This window comes from Scyliorhinus canicula, chromosome 27 (assembly GCF_902713615.1).
Source record: "Scyliorhinus canicula chromosome 27, sScyCan1.1, whole genome shotgun sequence".
In the NCBI taxonomy this organism is placed as follows: Eukaryota; Metazoa; Chordata; class Chondrichthyes; order Carcharhiniformes; family Scyliorhinidae; genus Scyliorhinus; species Scyliorhinus canicula.
The window spans coordinates 19,596,912-19,604,496 of NC_052172.1; the positions used below are offsets into that span (position 1 = coordinate 19,596,912).

The window sequence follows — 7,585 nt, forward strand, 5'->3', positions numbered from 1 at the left end:
TTCCCATATTATTTTATAAATTTAGAGTACCCAATTATTTTTTTCCAATTAAGGGTCAATTTAGTGTGGCCAAACCACCTACTCTGCACATCTTTGTGTTGTGGTGGTGAAACCCACGCAAACACGGGGAGAATGTGTGAATTCCACACGGACAGTAACCCAGAGCTGGGATTGAACCTGGGACCTCGGTGCCATGAGACAGCAGGGCTAACCACTGTGCGACCTTGCTGCCCTCCCCCCTTTCCCATATTAAAACCTCTCATCATTTCTCTACTCTTTGATTTACCTCATCCTCCCACTATTTAATTAAAAATCCTACTTCCCTAGTTGTGCGACTGACTAGAACACAGGTTCCAGCAAAGTTCAGGGGCGGGATTCACCCCTACCCAGCGGGGCGGGGGGGTCCCAGGGCCGAGGAGTGGCGTGAACCACTCCGGGATCGGGCCGCACCAAAGATGCGGAATCCTCCGCACCTTCAGGAGCTAGGCCCGCCCCGGAGTGATTTGCACCCCACCAGCCAGCGGGGAAGGGGCTTGGCGCCACGCCAACCGGTGCCGCAGGGCCTCCGCCGGCCGGCACATGCGCGAGAGCGTGCTGGTGTCATCCCTGCGCATGAGCAGAGGGCTTTGTTTCTGCACCGACAATGGCGGACCGCTACAGCCGCCGTTGCGGAAGAATAGAGTGGCCCCCACGGCACAGGCGGATTGGTGGGCCCTGATTGCGGGCCAGGCCACCGTGGGGGCACCGCCCAGGGCCAGATCCCCCCGCGCCCCCCCCAAGAACCCTGAAGGCCACCCGCTCTGCCAGGTCCCGCCGGTAAAGACCTACTCCAATTTACGCTGGCTGGACTGGCAAGAAACGGGCAGCCACTTGGCCCATCGCGGGCCAGAGAATCGCCAGGAGGGCCACTGCCAATGCCCCCCGACCAGCGCGGCGTGATTCCCGCTCCCGCCAAATCCCCGGCGCCTCTCCCACTTGGAACTGAGACAAGGAGGAACTACTTCTCGTCGAGTATGGTGAATTTGTGGAACTTGCTGGCCCAAAGTGCAGTAGAATCTAAATCATTATATGGTTTCAAGAAGAAGATAGACAGATTCCGGAGTTTAAAAAGTGGGTTAATGGGATATAGGCAACAGATGGGGAGGTGGATTTGAGACCATGAAGAGATCAGCCATGATCTGATTGAAATGGCAGAGCAGGTTCGAGGGGCTGAGTTACCTTATTATGCTCCTAATTCCAATGTCCCTCTACAAGTTGCTCTCCAGCCCTGAGTAGATGTCCCAGAAACTGGGCAGGCAACATAGCCCTCTGGACTCTCGCTCTTTGTTGTCGAGAACACTTCAGCCTTAGGTTAGCTGTGGCCCTGGTATACCATGCTTTGAAGACTAATTATACAGCTAGAAATGTCATGATTTGCTACATAACTTGTGTTAGTTTCATTGTTCCCCCTCAGTTTATTATGTTAGATACTCTATAAATGGAACTTGTCTCAGATTCTATTCCATCTGCGATCATTCTTTGTGAAAATAATTGATCTTAAATTTACCTTTTTAAAAATAAATTTAGAGTACCCAATTATTATTTTTTTTGCAATTGAGGGGCAATTTAGCGTGGCCAATCCACCTACTCTATACACCTACCACTTGCACCTCTTTCAATCTGGTCTATTGCAGTCGCTGCTCCCAATGTGGTCTCCTCTATATCGGAGAGACCAAACGCAGACTGGGTGATGCTTTGCTGAGCATGTTCGGTCTGTGCGCATTCAGGATCCTGACCTTCCTGTTGCTTGCCATTTTAACAAAAGGCCCTGTTCCCATGCCCACATGTCTGTTCTTGGCCTGCTGCAATGCTCCAGTGAAGCTCAACGCAAACTGGAGGAACAACATCTCATCTTCCGGTTAGGCTCGCTACAGCCTTCCGGCCTGAACATCGAATTCAACAACTTCAGATGATCAGCCCCACCTCAACCCATTTGTTTTCATTTCATTTTAACTGTCTTTTACCATTTCTTTCTTTCCTGCACCTTTCTCCTCTTTGCTTCCCCCTTCCCCTCCCCCCCACCTACAGTTCATCCTCTGATGTTAGTTTCCCTGCCGTTTGGCCTTTCACATCTTTTGTCCTCTCTGGAGACTGCCATTAACACTCTATCCCCTTGGTTTCTGTGGCAATTAGCACCCGGTTTCCCTGGGTTTCTGTGGCTATGACTCATCTTTCACTCTTACCCCACAGTATAAATATTTCCCACTCTTTCTGTCTGTTAGCTTTGACAAAGAGTCATCGGACTCAAAACGTTCGCTCTTTTCTCTCCCTACAGATGCTGCCAGACTTGCTGAGATTTTCCAGCATTTTTCCTTTCGTTTCAGATTCCAGCATCCGCAGTAATTTGCTTTTACCCTGCACATCTTTGGGTTGTGGGGTTGAAACCCACGCAGACACGGGGAGAATGTGCAAACTCCACACGGACAGTGACACAGAGCCGGGATCGAACCTGGGACCTCGGCGCCATGAGGCAGCAGGGCTAACCCACTGCGCCACCGTGCTGCCGTTTAAATAGAGGGCACCATGGTAGCATGGTGGTTAGCATAAATGCTTCACAGCTCCAGGGTCCCAGGTTCGGTTCCCGGCTGGGTCACTGTCTGTGCGGAGTCTGCACGTCCTCCCCGTGTGTGCGTGGGTTTCCTCCGGGTGCTCCGGTTTCCTCCCACAGTCCAAAGATGTGCGGGTTAGGTGGATTGGCCATGCTAAATTGCCCTTAGTGTCCTAAAAAATAATGTTAATGGGGGTTGTTGGGTTATGGGTATAGGGTGGATACGTGGGCTTGAGTAGGGTGATCATTGCTCGGCACAACATTGAGGGCCGAAGGGCCTGTTCTGTGCTGTACTGTTCTAATTCTAATTCTAAAAAAATTTACCTTTTACTTATTTGAACTGTTTATAAATCCAGAACATTAATTGCCTTCATGATCTCTCCAGGGCCATCCTGACGGTGCTGCCTGAAGAAAATAAATTCTCCAAACGTTCCTCCTCCTGCAGCAACCTGGCACCAGATCACCGAGAGTGACCGCTGCAACCCCAAAAGAAGCTTGTGTAGTTGAGGACATGACCTGGATAGGGACTGAGATAGTCGACCAGAGGAAGGTCAACGGTTGTGAACTTGTATCCTAATTGCAGCTAGTGCCATCAGTGTGGGAATGGAAGGATGAAGAAGGAATTCTGTAATTATAACACAAAGATGATTGTGGATCACTGAGTGACCTGGCGTCTCCTTACAAGCTGGGTTTGTACTTAGGGCAGCGAAGATTAAGAAGAATTTTAACAGAGGGATGTTGCACATTTGTTGGTTTTGGTGGTGTAAAGATAAACTCTCTTCTGGCAGGGGGATCAGTAGCAGAGTTCACATTTATAATTGGCAAAATAACCAGGTCAAGATGGAAAATGATCTTTACAACGGGTGAGCTGCAATCTGGAAAACACTTGAAAGGGTGGAGGAAGCAGATTTGACAGCGACTGTCAAAAGGGAATGGGAGCAATACTTAAAAAGGGAGAAGGATTGCAGGGCTCAGGGGCAGGAGCAGGGGGTGAATGGGACTAATTGGATAGCTTCTTCAAAGAGCCAGAACAGGCAGGATGGACTGAATGGCCTCCTTCTGTTCCAGAAGGTTCTCTGGCAAAAGAAAAGATCCGAAACAATTGAACAGTCGAGCACTTTCAGGAGCACATTTTCAAGAACGCAATCAGGATTCTCAGAATACACCTGCAAAACTGATTAAAAAAGAGTTTAATGGCTGCTGCAGTTTCAAGATACTAGCTTTGGATCATTTATATTCATTAGAAATGTTTATAATTGTTAGTGCAGTGTTTGAAATATTCTGTGTCTGAGTGATGATATTTCCTTGTTCTATCGCCGCACCCTGCTAGATTAGGTGTTATCAGCATTTGCTGTTAAATCCACTGGCAGCATTTCTTCACAGTATGGTTTATTTTACCAAGAAACTGGTATAACAAATGAGATGAGCAATTCAACATCTTGCTTCAGTATAAACCTTTAATAATAAAATACTTTAGGCACACTGCCACTCCTGAAGGTGGTCTTTCTCTGATACGGCTCTTGAGGAGTCCATATACCGCTGTGAAATTTCAAGTACTGTAATGACGATCACGTTAGTTGCCCCCTCAGATCTGTGCTCTTTCTGCCATGTTTAGAAACTCTGCTACTCTGCGACGATGAAGATGTGAAGGCTGTGATACACAGGCCTTGCTTATCTGTGTTCTAATCTAGGCTAGCGATGGGTTGGGATGAAAGGGAGATGGTATTCAGCAGTCTGATGGTACTTGTTGAGTCCTTGTCCTCTTGCTGCTGGCTAGTTTTGTCGAGCAGTGTTGAAGATTCACTGCTGACAAACAAATGTCACATTTCACAAAGAATCGGAATCCAATAGTGCTCCTGTTGGCTTAGGGAGGGCACTGTACCATAGGGCACTGACTGGGCAGAGCAGTGCTGTTAGGAGTAGCAGTTCCAGGTACAGTGACCCTGAGCTAGGAATGTTCCTGGGCTGCTGGTTACAGAGGAGTGCTCATGTGATGGAATCAGGACAGGGTCAGTTTGGACTGTGATGTCCCACATGGTGGAACAATCAATGATATCCACTCGGGTGAATCCGCCAGCGCCCACTGAGCTGTACACAAGAGTGGGCGTTGAACAAAGGAGGACCAACTGAAAATAATTTCTAGTTGTTATTAGAACCATCCCCTGCACCACCTTGAATCGTCTCAAATGTGTTTTCTTCCCTTTGCTTTTCTGTCTGCAGGTGTGCTGAAAAATCTGAGAAGATTTGAGACCATTCTAGGAATGAATGGAAGGAGACGGGTTACTTTATTCACCACCCTTTCCTTCAGTGACCAGTGGAGGCCAAGGATAAGCATTAACTGCAGTCATCGTCTGTACTTTACAACAAGAGACCTGGAGGATAGGGGAAGGCCATCGTGCAGGACAACCCGGAGACAGAGGAATCAAAATAATTTAAGAGGTCATGAGGCAAGCTTGGATTTGGAAAATTCCAACCTCTGAGAGCTAGGAGTGACTGAGAGGAATCAGGAGTGAAGTCCTGGGAAAGAGTCAGTTGGAGTCTACAATTCTTGATTTTAACAGCACAGTTACAGAGAAGAAACATATGAATCCTACAGAATTAGGTACTTGTTTGGTGCTGTTCCGGTCAGTTCATTGTGAACCTAGGCTCTCCATATGATTATTAATTAAACGTAAAATGCACAGAATAACTTTGAAAATTGGAATGTGAGAATGTGGAGGGGAGCGTGTTCGACCCATCGCTGTTCCTCTTATCTCCGAGTCTAGTCTAACTTTCTGAACCGTCTGTAAAGCTGATGGAAGCAACAACAAAGCAGAGAATTGTGGCTGATTTCAGGAGAACTTGTGCAATGGGTTCGCTTCATCTCCAAATCCCTTCTTGCAATCAAGCAAATTCCTCCTCACCCAATGATGCATCAGCGTTACTGAGCAGGATCATCGAGCTTCAACCACCAATAAGCCCAAATCGCCTGCGTTGAGACCCCCCATAATCTTCGAGACCCTCTTTAAAAGGTGTCCCAATATCTCCTTCTGGGTAACAATGGCGAACTTAACTTTGTAATAGGAGGGCAGCACGGTGGCACAGTGGTTAGCATTGCTGCCTACGGCGCTGAGGACCCGGGTTCGAATCCCGGCCCTGGGTCACTGTCTGTGTGGAGTTTGCACATTCTCCCCGTGTCTGCGTGGGTTTCACCCCCACAACCCAAAGATGTGCAGGATAGGTAGATTGAACACTCTAAATTGCCCCTTAATTGGAAAAAATAATTGGGTACTCTAAATTTATATAAAAAAAAACAAAAAAAAAAAAAAACTTTGTAATAGGACTGGGCAGTATGGTAACACAGTGGGTTAGCACTGTAGCCTCACGGCGCTGAGGTCCCAGGTTCAATCCCGGCTCTGGGTCACTGTCCGTGTGGAGTTTGCACATTCTCCCCGTGTCTGCGTGGGTTTCACCCCCACAACCCAAAGATGTGCAGGGTAGGTGGATTGGCCATGCTAAATTGCCCCTTAAATGGAAAGAATTAATGGGCGCTCTAAATTTATAATAGAAAATAAAAAACTTTGAAACAGGAGGAAGCCTTTGAGTTCTTTATTCTGTCCCACCGTTCAATCAAATCACCGTTGATCCATGTCCGAACTTCACGCTGTCTAACCCTTTAATCCTCATCAAATTCTTCCTTCAAAAAAAAGTTTTGATTGACTCCCAGCATCGAATGACTTTTTAGGGGGAGTTTCCAGTTTTTATTCTGCTACAGAGAGGGTGGAGCAGGCGAAGCAAATAGAAGGCGAGGAATAAGGAGGAACTCGGAGAGATTTGACAAAAGGAGACAAGGAAATGTTAATGGACAATAAGGAATAAAGAAGGAGCTGATACTAACTAATGTTAAATGCATCGAATAAGTCACCCCTTAATCCTCTCTACTCAGGGGAAAACATGCAACCTGTCCTAAGAATTTAACCCTTCAGTCCAGAAACCATTTACACTGCACCCTGTCCAAGGCCTATACCTCCTGCTGCCCATATCCCAATGGCATCACCCCAGATGGGCTTGACCCAGTGCTTTGCACAACGATATAAATTCCACCCGTTAATATCTTACCTTCTCACTCCGGGAGGTAAAGCCATTGTCTGTGTCGTACTTCTGCATATCGAAGACATGGATCCTCCCTTCCAGCGTTGTCAACACCAGTTTGTTCAAGTTCGTATCCTGCCCGTCAAACTCCACACACCAAACCTACCCCAGGATTAATGTTAAAAAAAACAGGCTTGAACCAGCTTCAGTGGGCATTCTTCACTGGTAACCATGGGCAACCACTGGCAAAAAGGTCATACAATCCCCGGGATTATCCCATCCCAGCTCAATTCTATATTCTTAGATGTCCATAACGGGCATCCTTTGATAATAATAATTTTTATTAGTGTCACAAGTAGGCTCACACTAACACTGCAATGAAGTTACTGTGAAAATCCCCTCGTCGCCACATTCTGGCGCCTGTTCGGGTCACAGAGGGAGAATTCAGAATGTCCAATTCACCTAACAGCACGTCTTTCGGAACTTGTGGGAGGAAACCGGAGGAAACCCACGCAGACACGGGGAGATCGTTCAGACTCCGCACAGTGACCCAAACCGGGAATCGAACCTGGGACTCTGGCGCTGTGAAGCAACAGTGCTACCCACTGTGCTACCGTGCCGCCCGTTTTAATCAAGAGTCAGTAAAATAAAGAACTGACATTTGCATAGCCCCTTTTCCAACATCCCAAACCTCTTCACAGTAAATGAAGTACTTTTTGGAATGTAGTCACTCCTCTGATGTCGGAAACACAGCTGCTAATTTCTACACAGCAAGCTCCCAAAAACAGCGATGTGATCATGAACAAATGATCTTTTTTTTGAGCGATGCTGCTTTAGAAGTAAATATTGGGGGGAGAATTCCGCAGCTCTTCTTCAAAGTAGCGTCCCAAGAGCAGACAAGCCTTGCATTAATCATTCATCCAAAAA

At 47.2% G+C, this 7,585-nt stretch overlaps 1 pseudogene; it reads right to left on the bottom strand.

Annotated features, from left to right (window-relative positions):
• Positions 1-6,339: 6,339 nt before the first annotated feature.
• Positions 6,340-7,585, bottom strand: part of LOC119957721 — a 38,755-nt pseudogene continuing 37,509 nt past the window's right edge.